The sequence below is a fragment of the Myotis davidii genome, unplaced genomic scaffold (assembly GCF_000327345.1).
Source record: "Myotis davidii unplaced genomic scaffold, ASM32734v1 scaffold771, whole genome shotgun sequence".
Lineage (NCBI taxonomy): Eukaryota > Metazoa > Chordata > Mammalia > Chiroptera > Vespertilionidae > Myotis > Myotis davidii.
Window position 1 is genome coordinate 525,342 of NW_006282668.1, and position 20,618 is coordinate 545,959.

The window sequence follows — 20,618 nt, forward strand, 5'->3', positions numbered from 1 at the left end:
CTTCTCCAGCCCTTTCTTCCGATGGAAATAGGCCAGCCCTACCTGCAGAATGGGGAAAACCGAACTGGGCCCCAGACGAGGCCCATGGCTTCCTCAGCGTCAAGAAACAGCAAAGGGCAAAGGACCTGAGAAACACAGCGCCCCGCCCCCCCCCAAAGCTACCCTCTCACCATCTTGGTTATCCACATTTCCTACTGAATTAACTTGGCTGGACTCATCCCCCCAGCCCCCCTTAGTCCAAATGTCAAGTCTCACTGGGTAATGGGGAGGAGGATCTTTACTCTCTGTCCTACCTTCTGTGGGTTTGCAACATTGTAATGTAAGAACTCTCAATTTGAGAATGCATCATTGCATAACTTTTAAAAAATCACCAAAGATGCTCATTGCAACATTTAAACAAATGCAGAAATGGATCAAGAAGCCATCCTCTCCCTTGTCCTCCAACCATCTTGCTGCCCCTTCGCGTGGTGGTCCCCCTTTAACTACCTGTGTGAGCCTTCCGGACCTTGGCTGTTGCACAGACACGCTATGACTACCGTATCTCTTCCGTAACGCTTTCCATATACCAGGCACATCTCCGTGTTAGTGTAAAGGAAGAGAACGCCTTTGTTCTTCTCAAAGGTTCAGTATATTTCCCCAATGACTCTCCAACGGACGGGTTCTTAGGTATGTGAGCACTTTTGTAAAAAAGATTCCACGAAATGGCACTGCTCATGCAACGGGCATGTGCGTCTTATGTTGCCAAACGTTCTGCTAAACTGTCACATCTATTTACACTTGCACCAACACTTACGAGAATGCACTTCCTCGGAATTAAATATTCATTTTCTAAATGTTCCCAATCTAATACACATCCAGACACCAGCTCGAATGCCACCTTCTCGGCTCCCCGGCTCCCCTGCACCGTCCCTTTTCATTTCCTTACAATACTTGTCTCCGCCCAAAATCATCTTTCGTGTCTGACGTTTCTTGACCACCTCCCTCCGCTCACACGGAAGCTCCACGGGATGGGGACCTCGTCTCGTTGGCAGGGCCATTGCGGTCCTGAGGTAGAGCACACACGGAGAGGAAGCTCCGTGTAAACGATGGGGTCACCGGAAATAAACACTCCCAGGTCCCAGCAAGGACACTGGTTGGAAACAGGGACTTTTTTCTTTTTATTTATTATATTTTGCAAATTATCTATCGTATCTTTTACTTTAAAAATCAGAAAAAAAACATGATTTTCAAAAAAATGGACTTTGCTTACTTTGCACGTAATACGCTTGGGAGGCTGTGCTGAACATCGCCGAGAGAGAAGGCTCAGAAAGGAAGAGGGGGAGGACAGGAGCAGGAGGAGACCAGAGGGGGCAGTGGGCTGGAGGAAGCAGAGAAAGAGAGAGAAAGGAATTGAGAAACCGAAGAACCACCAGAATGAAAGAAGGGAAGGAAGGCGTGAGGAAGGAAGGAAGAAAGGAAAGAAGGACATAAGGGGGAAATAAAGAGAAAGACAGGATGAGAAAGAAAACGCTCAGGCACAGGTTAAAGGAAGAGTCCCCTGAACCCCAGCAGCTGGGGATCCGTCCAGATGCCCCTACTTTCCAAGTGTCCGAGCCTCACATGCTGCTGTGCTGACATTAAGGCAACAACGAATCACACAGACACACACACCCCTCCTTTGCACCAGCCTCAGACAGTGGCCAGTGGGTGCTGTCCAGGACTCCAGCACAAACCACTGAATGGCCTGCTGTAAAGATCGCTTTGGTCTGAGTGGCCCTTTTCCAACACCTCTCTCCGCATAGTAACCGCTGTCAACAGAAACACGGGTAAACTATAGGCCAGTTCAATCCAGTATGCAAGCAATGGAAGGGGTCCATCTGTTACCCTTTACTGAGGGGTGAACGCGTGAATTCCCCGGATGGAATCGCCCTGAGTCAGAGCCATAGTATCCGGGCGGAGCCCTTGCCTCGCCAGCCGATGTATTACTTCATTTAATCCCCACCACAGCCCTAGGAAGGTGGAATCATTGGTATTTCCATTTTCCAGACGAGGAAATAAAGAATAGGAATAGTATAAGACAAGTTCAGAAATAATCATTTGCCTGGGGCTGCCCAGCTGGCAGAAGAAGCAGGGACTAACCTCACCATCTTTCTGACTCCAAAACTCAAGCTCTTTTCTTTAAAAATAATATATTTTTATTTATTTTAGAGAGGAAGGGAGAGGGAGAGGAAGAGAGAAACATCATCGGTGAGAGAAAGTCATTGATCAGCTGCTTCCTGAACGCCCCTTACTGTGTCTGAGCCCGCAACGCAACCCAACATGTGCCCTTAAAAAGCCTCTGATGGCTGAGACCTGCCTCTTGGGGGAGCAGGAGGACTCCTGGCTGAGAGGACGTCTCACATAGTCTCTCAGGGGACTATGAAGCTGGCTTCTAGGGGCGTGGCACAGGGAGGCATGTTGTACGTCCATGCCCTTATATTATCAGTATTTCAAGGAACGCTTGCTTGGCCCGTTCGAGTGAAGAAAGGCATTTCGGACTCTGTGCTGAGGTTCTGACCTAGCCTTCGTCCCTCCCCCTGACCTGCCCTGAGACGCATGGCTCATCAGAAGGTGCAGACAGATGTGGACTCATCGTGGCTCTGCCCCTAACCAGCTCTGTGGCCCAGGGCCTGTCGCTCCAGCACGGAGAGTCCCGTTCCCTCATCTGTCAAGTGGGGGAAATGATAAGCATCTCACAGGGCTGGGTGGGATGGGCAGTACGTGGGAGGGCCCCTCCAGGGCTGTGGGGGCACGCCTCCCCTCACACAGTCCCCTGGCTCCCACTCTCTTCCACCTGCAGCCCGAGTGAGGCCTGTGACGCCACCCGTGTGACCCCGTGTCCAGGACAAGCCCTCTGCCCTGGCACTGTGCAGGTGCCCATGGTGCCCGGACATGACTCAGCAGCTCCCGCCTTGGCAGGCGCCAGGGTTGGCTTAACCAGCCTCTCATTCCGAGCGCGTTTATCATCACGCTCCACGCCTACTGTAACAGGATTGGAGAGACTGCTATTGAGGTGGCCGCCTCCTGGAACTGAGAGGTGAGACCAGAGGAGCTCAAACCATAGACGTTTGGAGTCAGGTACACAGGATGCAGCAGACGTTCCCGCTGTGGTCAGAGCTCACGTGGGCCCTGACTTCTCACCATGCCCCGAGACAGCCCCCTCTCCCTGTTTCCTTTCCCCGTAGCTGCCCCAGCACCTCAGGGCACAGAGAAGTAGCAGATGGACCGGAAATGAACTCCCGGTGCCTGAGACTATGGCCTGCATGAGATACAGTTCAGATCTTGCAACACTGGCCCCCTGAAGTGGGTATGGAGGGTTGTGAGTGGGAAATAAGAAGCGATGTCCTTCACACACACACACACACACACACACACACACACACACACACACACACGCACTCCGCAGGTGCGGAACTGCAGCGGGAGAATGCAGGCCTCGTTTCCTTGTACCGCAGGGGATGTGTGGTGAGGGGAAGGCCTGGGAAACAGACGGTCACGTCTCAACCAGCTGCCCACTGGCTCTGAGTGTTCGCATTTCTCTGTGCTTCGGAGGTCCTGAAAGCATAGAGGCCCAGTCCTTCCCTAGGCTGCCCTGGCGACAGTGGCTGTGAGAGCCAGTGACCATTTCAAGCCTACCCGCGTCCACACACCAGAGGCCAAGCCACAGGAGACGTTTGGAGGTTCAAGTGGAGGCTCCAGTCCAGCATGTGTCCGAGGCCGTCCTCAGAGCCCCTGAGGTGTGGGCACAGTCACCCCGCAGAGGAGAAGGGTGGGGGGCTGCTGCTTTCATGTCCATGCTCACCTGGCCCTGGGTGGACTATGTGTCCCCCACCGGCCGCCTCACTCTGCCCTCTGACGTCCCTAGAAGCAGGCCAATGGGTACCCCTTGCCTGTGGCAAAACTGAGCCACTGAGCAATTCACTGGGCGTCCAAGGATGGGGAAGCCTTCTTCTCCAGCAGAGAAACAAGCTCGCCCGTCCCTGGAGTCTATTTCAGAGGCTCCTTCTTTTCTGATGCCAACGTGCACCCCTTGAATCAGCACCACGTGGGCCCTGGGGGCCTCCTTAATTGTCTGAGTGGGTGAAAGGTGCAGGCCCAGCCATCGGAAACCCACACTTTCTGAGGTGCTGCCACGGTGGATAATTAAGCTGACTGCCCTCCTCCGGGCAAAGTTAAATTTTCGTTTGAACACAGAGGAGAGAGTGGGGCAGGGGACGGGATAAGTGACAGGGTCCTCGCATCCACTGAGAAGCCAGGGGCCCACGGTGAACAAACAGCCCGCACTCTGCCCGAACAACACCCTTCCTCCTCTCCCCAGCCCGCACCCCCCACACCAAGCCAAACAAACATAGGAAGAAAAACAGGATTGTTTTAAAGCCCGAGCTTCCGGATGAACACGAATAGCATTCAGGTGTGTCTGTGGTGGTGCCGTCTCTCAAGGAGATCCACAGAAATGCTTTCCTGTGCGCGTCTCCAAGCTGCGCGCCCACAAGTAAACACGCTTTTCCAACGCTGCCTGGCCTTGGCCCCTCTCCGGCGCCCCGTGCCCTTCTCTCACCCAAGTTCACACCGAGTCCCCGCCGGCTCTGTGCGCCGCGATCCCTGCCTCCAGTCTGCGGGCATGTCGGAGCCATATTCAGCCTCCAGACTCCCAGTGACCACACTCTCCTCTGTTTCTCCTGGGGCCTTCGAACGATGTCTCCGTCCTGTCAGTCACCCACACACCTCTCAGGCAGGAGGGAGAAATGAGCCCCGGGCCAGAACCCCCGCACCCCAAGAGCTGTGGGAATTTGTGGGAATCCCTGGCTTCAGTGAATCCTGGGATGAGAATCTGGGATGAGAGCAGAGGCTCATTCGGACTCTAGCAATACATGTTCCCGGACGTTCCGTGGAGGTTTTCCTTGGTGGTTCAGATCCCGGTCATAGGCCAAGGGCAGGCCCGTCCACGGAGGACTTGGCCAACTGCAGTACCTTCCGAACTGGTCTCCCTGCCCTGCAGTCCTGTCTGCCGACACGACCAGCAGGTTGCTCTTCCCAGGACATCTCTACCATGGTCAATGGTGGCCGATGGCTTCCCACCGCCTCCCCGTCCACACTCCTTGTCTGGCGTCCGAAAACCTCCACTCTGAAGCTCCCATCCTGTGTTCTCTGTTCCCCCCAAGCAGGTCTGCCTTGTTCCCTGGACATTCTTCCCTCACATCCTCTCCACCTCCACCAGGCCGACCGTCCATCAAGTCCAAGTCAAGCCTTCCTCCTTCTGACTGTCCCAGGGTCGATTACAACTTCTAACATCCCTTACATTTAATGTCTGTATCACATTGCACTTGGCATATGCCAGCCTAGAAGACTCATCAGATTAAGTGACTATAACTTTGAAGCAATAGCTATTCTCAAACTAGATGGGAACTCATGTCAGGCAAAGTCCTTGCCAATACCTTGCCCATAAGGTTATGAACAACCCAACCGGATTGGCTCAGTGGTTGAGCATTGACCTGTGAACCAGGAGGTCATCGTTTGATTCCCGGTCAGGGCACATACCCGGGTTGTGGGCTCGATCTCCCTCACAACTTCCTCCCTGAAATCAATAAAAATTATTTTTAAAAAAAGTACAAATAGTTGGAAGAGCGCACTCAAATTAAGGCGAACTCCAAAGTCCTGTCTACACTTCCACCTCCACCCACTCATGTCCACCAGCCAAAGGAATGCCAACGGCTAGTGTCCGGTGATTTCCCTCAGGCAGCAGCACCCGCTTCTACCCGGGCAGGGACCCTGGGGTGCTTACACGCTGCTCGGGACGTCGGGTGCCTACCTTCCCTTCTCTGTGGGAGTATTTTGTGAGGCGTGTCTGCATCTTGAAATGCTGAGCAACCCAGCCTAAGAGAGGCCTCACCCTTTGCTGCCTGGGCACCAATACCTCAAGTTCCCATGGTCTACCTTTTTTTATTCTTGGTCTGGGGAGTGTTTGTCTGGGGTGCCTGGGCTATGGAGGCAGGGAGGATGGTAGGGGAAAACCTGTAGCGACCCCCTGGACCACCTGCAATTAGAAAGGTCTGTGCCATGGGCTGTGTGAATAACACGGAATGGGGACGTTTTCTCCGTCTTCCTTAATGATCATTGAGAAAGGTTACTGAACAAGTGTTGCTAGGCAATAGGACCTGCCTGAGGAGGGGGGTGGGGGATTATGCTAAATCAGGGATATGGATCCTGGGGGGAAAATCAACTTAATTCTACGAAGTCAGCTGGTAACTAAACAAAATGGACTTGTGCCCCCAGCGTCTCATTTGGGGGAAGGTGAGTAATGGCCTAATACTGCAGCCCGGGCAGCCGCTGCAAAGCAGACTAACTTCATGAATTCACTGCACGAGGCTAGTCTTGCCGACTGGCTCATACCTGTGAGACGAGGTGTCACGGGAGGAGTTACATTATAAAGCAGTGGCAGCTCGGGCACCAGTCATTGAGGCGGAGAGAAAGGGAAGACGATGGAGCAATGTAGAGAGTTTATAGCCATCTGTAATCTGAATCAACATTCAGTGGGCATGCGCCTGCTTTTCACGCTCACATGCAAACCAAAACTTGGAAAAAGGTGGGCACTCAGGTTTTCTCAAATAAATTCAAGTCCCACCCACAGAGGAGAACAGTTTCCAGTCACTGATTTAGACCAGGAGTAACGATGGAACGGTTTCTTAAATCCGCTGGTGGGGGAAGAGGGGAGACGCAAGTACATTTAAGACACATATGTTTTTCCTTTAAAAAATATTGTTATTGATTTCAGAGAGAAAGAGAGAGATAGAAACATCAACGATGAGAGAGAATCATTGATCATCTGCACCCCCCACACTAGGTATTGAGCCCGAAATCCAGGCATGTGCCCTGACCGGGAATCGAACCGTGACCTCCTGGTTCATAGGTCGACATTCAACCACTGAGCCACGCTGGCTGGGCTCAGGCACATTTCTAAGCCATCCGATGGTCCCACAGTTCTAACATACACTGGAACAACACTCAATTTCTTAGAAATGCGTCATTCTGGAAGAGTTGGGAGTTTCCCAGCTTGCACTGGGGTTGGCCGAGCAACGCCCGCCGGGCCCCTGCTGGTGTTGTCTAAGGAGAAATCTGTCTGGGACCGGAATCCGCTCTGTGCTCCACAGGCACGAGGTGAGGTCTGTGTGCCTTGTGGGTGCACAGGAGCCAGGTGCTACGCCAGTATCAAACACTGTGCAGGATCTGAACTTGATTGCATGCTTTCTCCTTTAGCTTCTGAAGCAAGTGCCCAGTGGGACCGTGTGTGGGAAGGGAAATCCCATCACACACTGCAACGCTTCCGTGGACCTGGAATATTGCACCGCCTCTGAAATCCTTTCCCATTCTAGTGTGTTGACCAACCCCGACCCCATCAGCTCAAACTTCTTAACTCCAGGCTCCTCCTTGGAAGGCAGGCGCTCTTACCTAATCAGGGTGTGAGTGGCTGGGAGAGGGAGGCCACAGTGAAGATATGCATGCAGGGCACATGCAAATGAGGGGGGAGGGGCGGAGTCAGCTTCCTCAAGGAGGAAAAGTTAGATGGAGACAAATGGTCTTAGATGGGTGGGGGGCAGGTAGAGGCATCACATGCTTCCCAGTTGGGGACCCTGTCCTTGGCAGCAGCTCAGTAGACAGGGACCCACAGAAAAGGGCAAGGAATGACCTCAAGGGAAGGGATCCCTGAAGGTTAGTGACCTTTGTCTGAAACAGGTTGTGAAGGTCAACTACCAGAATAGCTGCATAAGATGGGCAGTTCTTAGAACAGGTGTTCTGGAGAACAAAAGTCCATTTTCTTCCCCTTTCCTTCCTTCCCTCCCTCCCTCTCTCCCTCCCTTTCCATCTATCTATCTATTATCTATCTATCAATCATCTATTGAGGCCAACAAAGCAAAGGAAAGGAGATCATCCCCAGACTGGCAAGTTGTGTATCAGCCCAGGGACTTTCATGCTGAAATAAGATAAAGAACAGTTTTTGACTTTTCATCTACTCAAACTGTACCAGCTTCAATGGAATCCGAGGCAACACCCAAAGAAACAAAATAATTCTTTCTTAAATGGCTTTAAGAAGAAATGGATGACTAAACCATACAGAAACATGAGAAAAGTACCCAACTGGCCCGGCTGGAGTGGCTCAGTGGTTGAGCATCAACCGGTTGACCCGGTTCAAATCCTGGTCAGGGCACATGCCCAGGTTGCGGGCTCGATCCCTAGTGTGGAAGGTGCGGGAGCAGCCAATCAATGGTTCCCTCTCATCATTGATGTTTCTCTTTCTCTCGCCCTCTCATTTCCTCTCTCTGAAATCAATAAAAATATATTTTTTTAAAGTATCCAACTGTACGTAGGTGTTACTTCTCTGGCTCTTGGAGCTTTACTATGATCATATGTTAATTATGGATTCACTTAACGTGTGCGTGTGTGTGTGTGTGTGTGTGTGTGTGTGTGTAAAGGAGGACCTACAGCTTAGCAGGAAATGCAGAGCAAACAGGGTTCCATTTCTCCCCATGGACCACGGTAAGGGAAGCCCTGCAGTTGGGTCTGAAAGGGCATAGCCGAGGCTTCATCATGAAGCACTGTCCCCTCACTGTCCCCTCCTCCCAAGGCCGTCACATTCCACCCTTGTGAGGGTCCAGGACCACTGTGGAGCTTTAATTTATTTATTTTTAAAAATTAATTAATTAGTCGTCACTTGAGGATATTTTTTCCATTGATTTTGTAGGGTGAATGGAAAGGGGAGAGAGAAAAAACAAACCACATCGACTCACATTGATTAGTTGTCTCCCACTCATGCTCTGACTGGGGCTGGGGATCGAACCTGCAACCGCGGTACATGCCCTTGGCCGGGAATTAAACCCGAGACCCTTGGGTCCACAGGCCGGCGCTCTAACCACTGAGAAAAACAGGCCAGGGCCACTGCGGAGCTTTTAAACAACACAGACGCTCAGCAGCTCTTCCACGTTCATCAGAGGCGCTGGACATGGGGCCTGGCTCTGTATTTTGTTTCTTGTTGGGTTTTTGTTTAATAAAAAGGGACAGAGCCTTCTCACACACTCGTGGTGGGCGTTTGAACTAGCACCGTTCTTTCAGAGCCTGCACCCTTGGATCCGGCCGGCATCTAGGAATTCCACATCTAAGGATTTAAACTTCAGATATGCCGTGCGAATCTACAAAGAATGGCATCCGAGGCTGAAAACAAGCTAAAGGTGCTTGTTAAATAGATCATGGCACATCCAGACAATAGGATTTCATGAAGCTGTACTCATAGGAAAACATGTCCAAAAGATATTATGTAAAAAAGGCAAGTTGCATGACATTATGTAGAATGTATATTCATACATTACCACATTCCTATGTACATTCTATACATATGGTCATTGTAACATAAATAAAGTCAGAACTGTACATTTTACTAAATATATATATGCTTACATACACAAAGAAAATGTCTGGAAGAGTATCCAAGAAACCATTAATAGTTAAGTCTGCGAGTGGGATATTGGCACTCAAGTGGTACTGTGCACTCAGTTCTGACTTTATTTTAAAACTAGTGGCCCAGTGCACGAAATTCGTGCACATTAAAAGGGAATTAGAGAAAATATTTTAATATTGGTATTTGTCCTTTCTCTATAATAGAAGTGTCAGAGATGAAAGAAGATTAGTAAAATGTATATGAAAATCTCCCTTCTGTCCCAGTCTGGGCGTGCCACAGGGCCCAGAGTCATGTCCCCGCCCACCCTGGAAATCGTGCGAGACCCATACCCAGCCGGCCCCATCCCCGTCAAGCCCCGCAGGGGAGTGGGGTGCAGCCTCAGGTCCCCCGTCAAGCCCTGTGGGCGGGGGTCATGGCCTCAGGTCACTCAGCCCGGCCTCAGGTCCCCCAGTCCCCGTGCAAGGGTGCGAGGGTGTGATGACCATTTGCATATTAGCTCTTAGATCAGTAATGGCGAACCTTTTGAGCTCGGCGTGTCAGCATTTTGAAAACCCCTAACTTAACTCTGGTGCCATGTCACATATAGAAATTTTTTGATATTTGCAACCATAGTAAAACAAAGGCTTATATTTTTGATATTTATTTTATATATTTAAATGCCACTTAACAAAGAAAAATCAACCAAAAAAATGAGTTCGCGTGTCACCTCTAACACGCGTGTCATAGGTTTGCCATCACTGTCTTAGATGATCATATACTACATTCACAATGAAATATTTTTGGGTAATTTTTTCCTCAAAAAGGAAAAGATCCACTGATGATTCTCACGTGAGGCCCTGGTTGAGGTCTGGAGGAAGTCGCTAGCCCTGTGGATGTCAGTAGCTCCTACACTCAGGCTTGTAAGGAAACACATCACCCACACAGGAGGGGAGTTTTCACATGTCATACCTCTAACTTGCCAGAAGGTGGCGGGCCAGAGGAAATCACCCAGTACTTCAGCCCAAACTTGTCAAAACCAATTTTTCATTAGCCCAAGTCCTTTCGCTACTCTGTTATTTATACCCAAAGCTTGCTTTGTTGAAGTTAAAAAGGGAAGTTTACACACATTTAAGCCATATACTTTTTTTTTTTCAATTCATAGAAACCCAGGGTCATCCAATCTATGAAAATACAGCACTGAGTAGATGTTTTCCTGAGTGGAGTTGGCAATGCTGGCTGGGACCTCCCCCGCCTCCTCCTCGCACCGTTTTCCCTGTTGTCTTTGCTCTGGTTCAGGCATCTCCTTATCTTACTCCAGAGTCAATTCCACAAAGGCGGGCGGCAATCAGCCATGTGGGGTGTCTGTGCTTCCCAACCTGCCCACGCCTGGGGCCCAGGACAAGCCATGTGAGGCCTAAGGCAGCCCGGGGCAGTGCCATGAGTGTTCCTGCCCTCCCACTAACACTGCTTTTCTTGAAGTGGGTGTGTTGCCACAGCAACTGTCAAGTCCCATCAATTATCTGCCTCTAACCTCCCAATATCTTCTTTAAATATATTACCACATCACAGACATGCGACGCGGCTGCCCTGGGCATGTGGAGCCCGGGACCGCCCCCCCACCCCGGACCCCCTCCCTCCCCGCCCAGGCAGCAAAGCTTCCTTCATCTGGGTAGGAGGGAGCTAGTCACTTGGTAGATGAACCACCACACATACTCTTTCAATTCTCTTTCCCCCTCTTTTTATTCTAATCCCATGTCCCTCAACACTACAAATAATCTGAATTATTTCCTGAGCATAGTTAATGGCAAAGAACTCTTCATATCAGTCAAGAAAGACCTTAGTGAGTCACTTAAATGTATGCGTCCTATCAATACAAGTTTTGCTCATTCTTCAAGACACAGCTCCTGGATCGCCTCTGACCTTCCCGCTACATCTCATTCAGAGCAGATCATTCTGGCCTTCCTGGTTCCACCTGGCACATACCCAATGTATTCTTTTAAAAAATATATTTTAATAATTTCAGAAAGGAAGGGAGGAGAGAGAGATAGAAATATCAATGATGAGAGAGAATCATCGATGGGCTGCCTCCTGCACTCTCCACAATGGGGACTGAACCCGTAACTTGGGCATGTGCCCTGACTGGGAATCAAACCGTGACCTCCTGGTTCATAGGTGAACGCACAACCACTGAGCCACGCCCGCCAGGCCCCATATACTCTTATTTATCTGTCTCTTTGCAATTGGTAAGCTTCTCGTTTTTAAGGGCTGGCCTCTTCCTTCTATCTGAATTCCCAACATTTAGCTCAGTGTCTGGTCAACAGTTGGCCCTCAGTCAATGTCTGCTGACCAAAAGGATAAATGCACTCCCAAACCAACGTCTGTTTGTTGGTGGTTCCCCGTTACTTTTTATTGTTGTTAAATAGCTGGGACAATGACGCGATGACCATGTCTGAGTCCGGGCCCTGAGATTTTCCTACCATCCTCTTTTTTGTTCTTGTTTTTCAGATCCAAGAGGTGTGTCAAAAGGGAGGCTTCTCCATCTGGGGCGGGGCAGTGCAGCCCGCAAGGGGGGCCGTCACACATTCCCGAGTCCTCAGCGGGCAGCCGGCATCTGGCCCTCACCTGGGAGAAGAGGCGCGTCCTCACACAGACCTATGTTTGCCTTCCAGACCGCTGATGCCTCTCCCACAACGTGCCTCGGAAGCAGGAAGGGGAAGGGAACTCGTGTTCACCCAGTGCCGCCGCATGCCCTGGGCTGATGCTTCGCACACACCGCTCCCAGGACCACCTTCTCCCCTGGCTTCAAATCTGTGAGGAGCTCGCACCAAGCATGTCTCTGAAAAGCACAGGGAGGTGAACCCCGAGTGAGCTCCTCCGACTCCCTCCATTCATCCAACGGATGGCCCGGTGCAGAGCTGATGGCCGGCCTGTCCATAAAATCATGCAGGCTTTAAAAAAAAATTCCTGTTTTTACTGATTTTGAGAGCATGAGGAAGGGAGAGAAACATGGATGTGAGAGTATAACATTGATCAGCTGTCTCCTGCACCCCCCCCACCGGGTATCGAGCCTGCAACCCAGCAACCCGGGCACATGCCCAACCAGGAATTAAAAACCAGGATGTGCCCTGACTGGGATTCAAACCGGCAGCCTTTCGGGGCACAGGACAATGCCCAACCAGCTGAGCCACACTGGCCAGGGCTGGTGGAGGCTTTCTCTTCAGAGAAAACTTGGTGCGCATTGTGGAGTGCCCGCTTCTTAGGATTTCACACTGGGAGAGAGAGCACATGGTGGCCGTAGGTGTTCTTGAAAAACAAGCACAAAAAAGAGGATGGTAGGAAAACCTCAGGGCCCGGACCACCATGCAGGACAGCCTTCTACCGGTGCCCCTGTCAGCTGCAGCCCTCGGGGCAGCCGGTGTCCCAGCACACGGCTGAGGCCTTCGGGCGGGCGCTCCAGGCCCTTCCTTTGAGGTCGGCTTTGTGCCTCTGTGTGTGTTTCTTTGGCCCCGAGGAAAGGTCACTCTGGTGCGGCTTCTCCCAGGGCTAAGGAATACTCCTCCCACATTCCAAGGGAAACACCCCCGGCACCTGTGCAAAGAGCTGCCTGCCCGCCCCCCCCGACTAAGTGCAACCAAAGGGGACTCAGCATTCTACTGAGGGAGGCGGCCTTGTCTTCTAACTACATGCACAACAGGCGCATTGATTCCTCCAGGGAGCGATGCAGGCCTCGGAAAACAGACTTGGAATGTCACCCACCGTTCAGCCTTATGAGTTAGTGAATACATTTCTCTTTTTTATTTTATTTATTTTTAAAATATATGTTTTTATTGATTTCAGAGAGGAAGGGAGAGGGGGAGAGAGAGAAACACCAATGATGAGAGAGAACCACTGATCGGCTGCCCCTGCACGCCCCCTGTTGGGAATCAAGCCCGCAACCTGGGCATGTGCCATGACTGGGAATCCAACCATGACCTCCTGGTTCAGAGGTTGACACTGGACCACTGGGCCACACCGGCCGGGCCATTTCTCTTTTTTAAAAGTCGCTCAGGACCTTAATTGGACTATAGTGTTTAAATTCATAAATAAATAAATGTCTACGTGGATATACATGGCACATATGCCAAATTGCTAACCTGGGTGGTAGGAAGAAGGACACGTGCTATGTATTTTTATTTTTTATATTTTAAATCTTTCTCAAAATGATTTTCGAACGCCTCAGTGGTCTGAATAATTTTCTGCCCTCTTCTGTCCGAGGCCTCGGTGTCTGCCCTGGTAGGAGGGATGGGTCCCCCTATAGATGGCTACATCGAGTCGCAGGAAATGAAGAGCAGCAGCGCAATGGGAAGGGTCAGACCCTCTGCGTGTCGCCAGGAGGTCCGCAGGGTTTCCCCTGGTGTGGGCACAGAGCGTGGAGGGGCTTAGGGTGAACTCTGCCAGGGGATTGAGGACACAAATCCCCGGATCAGCCCGTCCCAACGCCTGGCCTGCTGCTGCCGGTACAGCAAGCCCGAGGGCAGGCCCACCAGCAGCATAGCCTCCGCGGGGGTTATGCGCAGGGTGTGGGCCTTGGGAGCCCTGCCCTCCTCCCAGGGTAGGGCCGTGCCTTTTCAGTAGCCCCACCTCTGGCTGGCACGGGCAGGAGTGCCATTGCATAAGCCTGCATTCCAAAAAGCCACCTGGAGACGCAACTCCCGCCTCTGCCAGCCAAACCAAAGGAAGCCGGTGTTTCTTATCGGCATCCCCTCCACCCCCGCCCACCACACACACACACACACACACACACACACACACACACACACACCGCGGACATTCTCTATGCACTCAGTGAAAGTCCCACTTAAGGTGTGAGATGAGTTTTAAGAACTTTTACAGGTGATCCTGGAACATGCTACCAATTTCCAGTTCCATCCCTGTCACCGAGGCTGGAAAAAAGGGTGGGGGGAGTTGTGTCACGATCCATCTGTATTTGTTTGTGTGTGTGTGTGTGTGTTTTTAAAATATTTTCATTGATTTCAGGGAGAGGGAGAGAAACATCAGTGAGAGAGAATCATTTAACAGCTGCCTCCTGTACGCCCCCTACTGGTGATCGAGCCCGAAACACCGGCTGGGCTAGATGCACCTGTGTTTGTATGCCCCTAATCCTTTTGTCTGAAAACACCCTTCCTCCTTGGCTATTAACAACCGATCAGAAAACAGGGAAATGTTCATGTGGGAGAGCAGCTCACTGAAGCCTCAGAGGAGCCCTGACCCTTCCCACTCCAGCAGGGACCTGTCTGCACTTCGCCTCCTGAGACCACTGAGCCCCTAAGCTTGTCCCGCCATCATGACCCTTGGCAAAGATGCACCACGTTGAAGACATCAGGTGGCACAGGAACTCTTTCAAAATCAATACTGCCCGGCCGCCGGCGTGTTTGAGCATCGGCCTGTGAACAAGGAGATCACAGGTCCATTCCGGGTCAGGGCACATGCTCAGGTGGTGTGCGGGCTCGATGCCCAGTGTGGGGTGTGTAGGAGGCAGCTGATCAATGATTCTCTCTCACTGATGTTTCTCTCCCTCTCCCTGAAATCAATGAAAATATATTTTAAAAAATCAATACTAATGAAAGTAAGGTCCTTGTCATTTCACTCACCCGATACGCCCTTTGCGACAGCATGGATGGAGCTATGGAGTGTTATGCTCAGTGACGTAAGCCAGTTGCGACAGCATGGATGGACCTGCGGAGTGCTTTGCTCCGTGACGTAAGCCAGTGAGAGAAAGACAAGAACCATACGATTTCACTCACAGGTGGAATCTAATGAACAGAATCAACCAACTAACAAAACAGAAACAGACTCATAGGTACAGAGAACAGACTGACAGCTGTCAGAGGGAAGGGGGCTACTCATAGACTCAGACAACAGTTGGCTGATTACCAGAGGGAAGAGGGGGAGGGGGAGATGGGAGAGGGTAAAGGGGGCAAATGGTGATGGAAGGAGACATGCCTAGGGGTGGAAAACACACAATAAATATACAGATGTGGTACTATAGAATTTCACACCTGAAATCTATATAATTTTTTAAAAATATATCTTTATTGATTTCAGAGAGGAAGGGAGAAGGGAGAGAGAGATGCAAACATCAATGATGAGAGAGAACCATTGATTGGCTGCTGCCTCCTGCACGCCCCCTACTAGGGATTGAGCCCCCAACCTGGGCATGCGCCCTTAACTGGAATCGAACCTGAGACCCTTTGGTCCGTAGGCCGACGCTCTACCTACTGAGCCAAACCAGCTAGGGCCTATATAATTTTACTAACCAATGTCACCCAAATAAATGCAATAACAAATGCTAAGTAAGTACCCACCGTAGTGTAGCACATGTGCGTAGTGCTGGATAGAAGCCTCCTCAGTCCCTGCCTCTGAGAAACCTCCCAGTGAGGTGCGGAGAGCCAGCGGGCAGCTACCGAGACAAGAGCACCCAGAGGGGCAGTTCCCCAACCTTCACCAGTTTTATGCAAAATGAAAAGGTCCTGCAGCGTGAAAGTACTCACACTGGCAGGAGGATCGTCCCAACTCAGGTCCAACCATGGAGCATACTGATTTTCAAAGTAGGTCAGACACAGTGAATGCTGCACGCTAACGGTCTGCACGCTAACTGAAGCCCTGCAAAGGCGTCAGTTAGTTATAAAATGAAATTGCACCCCCTGAACTCTTCCCCAACGGAGCGGAGCGCAGGGGCACAGGCCTCGAGGTGTTGTCTCGCCAGGTGGCAAACGGCCACCAGCCAGGGCTTACATATTAACCGTGGCTAAGACACGAAGAGGACGATGCACCACGGAGACCGGATGCCCGAGGCTGACAACAGACCATCTCAATCATCTGCCAGAGCTCCTGTCCCTCAAGAAAGAAAGCCTGCCCAGCCGGCGTGGCTCAGTGGTAGAGCATCGACCTATGAACCAGGAGGTCACGATTCGATTGCTGGTCAGGCCACATGCCCAGATTGAGGGCTCGACCACTGGGGGTCATGCAGGAGGCAGCAGATCCATGATTCTCTCATCATTGATGTTTCTCTCTCTCTCTCCCTCTCCCTTCCTCTCTGAAATCAATGAAAATATATTTTTAAAAAGAAAAGAAAATGTGCGCCCCTAAAAGTACCAATCTGGCGGATAAGGGGAAGGGGAACAGAATTTCAAACAAAGTTCTGAACTTCAACCCTGTCTCTGTCCTTTCTGGAGACCACTCTGACCCAGCACGGCGACTTTCACCCCTCCATAACCTTAGCTAACCTCCCCAGGGATGACTAATGAGATTGCAACAGCGTTAGGCTGGGAAGTAGCACTCTTCCCCCCTCCTCCTGCACCCCCACCCCCACCCCCACAGAGCCTGTGTATCTCCCGGCCATGTGACAACTTGGCATTATTTTTTTAAAGCTAATTACCAGCAGGCTTTTGAGACAGGTGGGATGGGTTTCTGTCACCTCCCTCAGCAGAGCAGGCAACAGCATCACCAGGTGACAGACAGGAATCTGCATCCCAGCCCCCGAGGGTCTGGGCAGCCTGGCCACGGTGGGGGCCTCCCACGGGCTGCGGCCTGTCCCGAGAAGCAGCAGCCTGGCATATGCACTTTGCTGGAAAAACTCCTCTAAATCCTGATTCGTCGCTGCTTGGCTGGGGGATACTGACAGCAAACGCAGTAAACACTAGAGTCAGAGTAAGGCTTGGCACTCGGCGGTCCTATGGAATCTGTGGGCTGGTGTGATGGGGGAGGAAGGGTTTGTCAACGGTTTCTTACAAGAGGGGTCTATTTCGTTGAGAAAAGACAAGTCAGTATTGTTCCCATCCATCTTTGTTTTCCTACCATCCCGACCTTCCTTAAGCAGGGTTTAAAATGCTAAAATCAACTTTATTTCCGACTCTGAGCCCAGCTTCAGGCAGCCACCTGCAAGGGCCGAGTATGAGGAAAAACCGGAGGAAGTACACCACGCCACCTCCTTGTTCTGAAACGAGATGCTTGTTTTCCTGAAGGTGAACCGATCAGCTGGGTCCCTGAGAAAAGGGAGATGGAGAAGGGAGCAGGGCTGGAGAGGGGAGGCCACTACCAAATGGCCAGAGAAATAAAAACAGGCCTGCGAGGGAAAGCTGAATGGGAGAGTCGCGTGTTTGCGCAGAGCCTGCCCTTGCAGGAGGCTCGCCGGAGTTCCTTCCTCCCAGGCCTGGCCTCGGACCAGCATCTGAAAAGTCTTAGATCTTTGGAAAGAGAGGTTTGGACCTCAGCGTTGTTTTATCTGGGAGGGTAACTCGTTTACTCAAGAGCTCCAGGACTTTGGGTTTGATGTTATTACCTTGGCCTGAGTTTCTCTGTCCTGGGCGGGCGGTCCTGGGTGTGTTTACTCATTTAGCACGGGAAACGGGAGAGGCTGGGAGGGCGGGAGGGAGGCGGCGGTGGCTCTGCAGAGGAGGCTGCTGCAGGAGCCGGAGCCGGATCACCTTCTTACTGGGCACCTTGCAGGCGACGATGGGAAAAGGTCAGGTGGCTTGTAGAGGTCCCATCTCTCGACACTCGGGAGAGGGAAACAACACTCCTCTGACTTACTCCCCAAATAGACGCCGCCGTGGATGTTCTGCCAGGAGCGATGCGAAAGCGTGTTCCAAAGTGAAATGTAAGCTTGGCCCGGCGCCCGGCGCGCGGCTGTGTTTTGCACAGAGAGCTGCAGGCTGGCGTAGCCAGGGAGCACATTGCCCTCCACGTGACTGCGAGAGCCAGGCAGTCCAGGCAGATTCTCTGTGCTAATAAAATAGACTGTACGCACCGGCAGCCCCGGGAAAACGTGAGCCAGCGAGAAGGACCCGAGGAAACCCCTGGCCCTGGCCAGGAAGGGACCGCAGAGGCCTCACGCCAGATGCAAAGGCAGAACAGAGGGGGGGAGGAAAAGACATGTCCCTGGCTCGGGCGAATGCTGCTTCAGACATAAAAATAACCCGTGGAGCATGATCCCACGCGAGTGTGCGTTCCTTCTCGCAGCCCGTGGACCAAAGTCCTTCGTGCGCACTTTCTCGGGATTGGCAGCAAACCTGGGACTCAGGGAACATTCCTCACAACACTGAGATCACTCCCAATGTGCAGCAGTCTGAGCGAGCCCCAGGTTCAACTGCGTGCATTCTGGTCTGGTGGGAGATGTGGCAAATTCGCCTATTTCTACTCCCTCGTCCCACGGGGGCCTGGCAAATGCAGTCAACTTTCTGTGAACCCATTCAGCCACGGGGAGGGGCTCTGAGCAGCCCCAGTAATCACGTGGGACGGCTTGGGCCGCCAGGAGCTTGCTTTGGCAACGAGGCAGGCGTTGCCACTGGGGCCGTGGCCTCCTCTGCCCTCAGGAGGGACCCGCTGCTCAGCGTCTCCAGCCTGTCAATCCGCACTTGGGGGTGTGGTGCGGGGGTCCACAGGCTGAGGAGGAAAGGAGAGCTGCTACCCTGCTCCTGGGGCTTCCTTTCAACATATTAATCACTAACTTTCCCATTCCCTATGTCCTCCAGCCGATACCATCTTCCCAACTTGGGAAGCGTGTTGGGCCCAAAAGGTGCCCGGGGCAGAGTACCAGGACCCGGTAGGGCTTCGGAACCTCTTAAGGCCTATGCTGGGGATTGCAGGACTTCATGGGCCAATGGGCTGCTCTGGTTGAAGGGAGTGGAAAGTTCTAGAAGACACTGCACCTCTGCTCCCTGACCATGGGCAGGCAATCAGCCCAAACCAGCTATTTACAGAGCAGGGGCACCTCCCAGGCCCAGGCAAGCCCTCCCCAGGGTTAATCTGCAAACCGGTTAACCGGCCTTGGGATAATGGAAAGTTAATCCGATGCAGAGCTCAGGTGCAGCCAGGGGAAACGGGAAGAAACCACAGAAGCAGAGGAAGTCAGGTCCACTCCCCGTGAGAGACTGTCCACAGATCCCGTGTAACCTCGAGCCCACTGCCCTGCTCTGCACCACGCCCGCCCAGACCCACTCCTGGTCACGGCCACCTGGATGCCAGGGAGCACATAGTAAGTGCTCAGTAAAATGCCACTGTTATTTTCCCACGGGTGCAGTTCATGGATTTAAGCCGAGGCAGCCTCCGGGGCATCTGGCTGGCTGTGGGCAGCATGTTGGGGGAGCTGTGAGAAGCCCCTCCTCCTCAAGCGCTCTTGACAGGAAGGAGCATCTGAAGAGAGTACACACATCACCGGGAGAGATCCGCATGAGCACATTCCAAAGGTGAAGAGAAACAGCCTTCAGAACATCGGGCGTCAGCCTGGGTCCCTGAAGGCCATCTCCAGCCCTGAGCAGACTGGTAACCCCCCAGGGCCTCTCGAAGAAGGTGGTGACACTTCTGTCTTAAACAGCAAGGCTCACAGGGCATTGAGTGGGGGTGGGGGTGAGAAGGGGACAGCCACCTACTCCTTCCAAGGGCAGGGTTTCCAGGGATTATGCAGCCGTGACCGCTGGCCATGGCCACCAGGCTCTGTGGTTTGTGGCTGGAGCAGCGAGCCCCCAGCCTGTGCGCTGCCAGCCCCATGGGGATGCGACGGGCACTGCTGGAATTACAGCCTCCACCAACCTCGCACTTCCTGTCCTGTGACCAGGGAGTGGAATCAATAGACCGCCCTTCTTCCACTCTCTCTGTCAAGGTAACGAGAATAAGCCTCCTTCAGAGAGCAAAACAGCACGTGCCCGGGGCTGGAAAAACACGTCTCCAGGACACAGGAAGGAGCACTGGCCCGCGTCCCTGACCTTGTGCCCAGGGAAGGACAAGTCCTGGAGGATCCTGCTCTGTCAGGGCAGCCGCACCTGGCACGGAGGTGGCCCCTCTGCGCCCAGACCCAGCCTCCGTCGGACAAGATGACATGCCAAGCACCTAGAGTCCATCGACGAGCCGTGGGGGAGCGGGGCTGGTCCTACAGACCTGCCAGCAGCCACCCAGAGGCGCAGCCCAGGCGCACAGCTGGCCACGCCCTTCCAGAAAAGCTGTCATCAGAAGACTGAGCGGGGGGCCTTGGGGGTCTTCCTTTTCTTGTTTAAAATTATTTTGTCCGGCTCACAAACCACTGCTACAGTATCCAAGCCTTGGGGCGACAATTCCCCCGGATAACTTGGTTTCAGGGCTCCCTGGAAGGCTGGACACCAGCCAGAAGCCAGTGGCTCCCATTCAGAACGAAGACCAT

At 52.4% G+C, this 20,618-nt stretch overlaps 1 protein-coding gene and 1 long non-coding RNA gene across 4 annotated transcripts in view; one reads left to right on the top strand and one right to left on the bottom strand.

Annotated features, from left to right (window-relative positions):
- Window positions 1–3,792, top strand: part of LOC107182328 — an 11,189-nt gene extending 7,397 nt beyond the window's left edge. Inside the window, exons 2-3 of the long non-coding RNA XR_001513054.1 lie at window positions 3,711–3,716; window positions 3,779–3,792. This is a non-coding gene — a long non-coding RNA (uncharacterized LOC107182328). The remainder of the gene's footprint in view (window positions 1–3,710; window positions 3,717–3,778) is intronic.
- HLF (hepatic leukemia factor) overlaps window positions 1–20,618 on the bottom strand; it is a 46,504-nt gene that overhangs the window by 10,182 nt on the left and 15,704 nt on the right. The gene's annotated exons all lie outside the window — the stretch shown is intronic.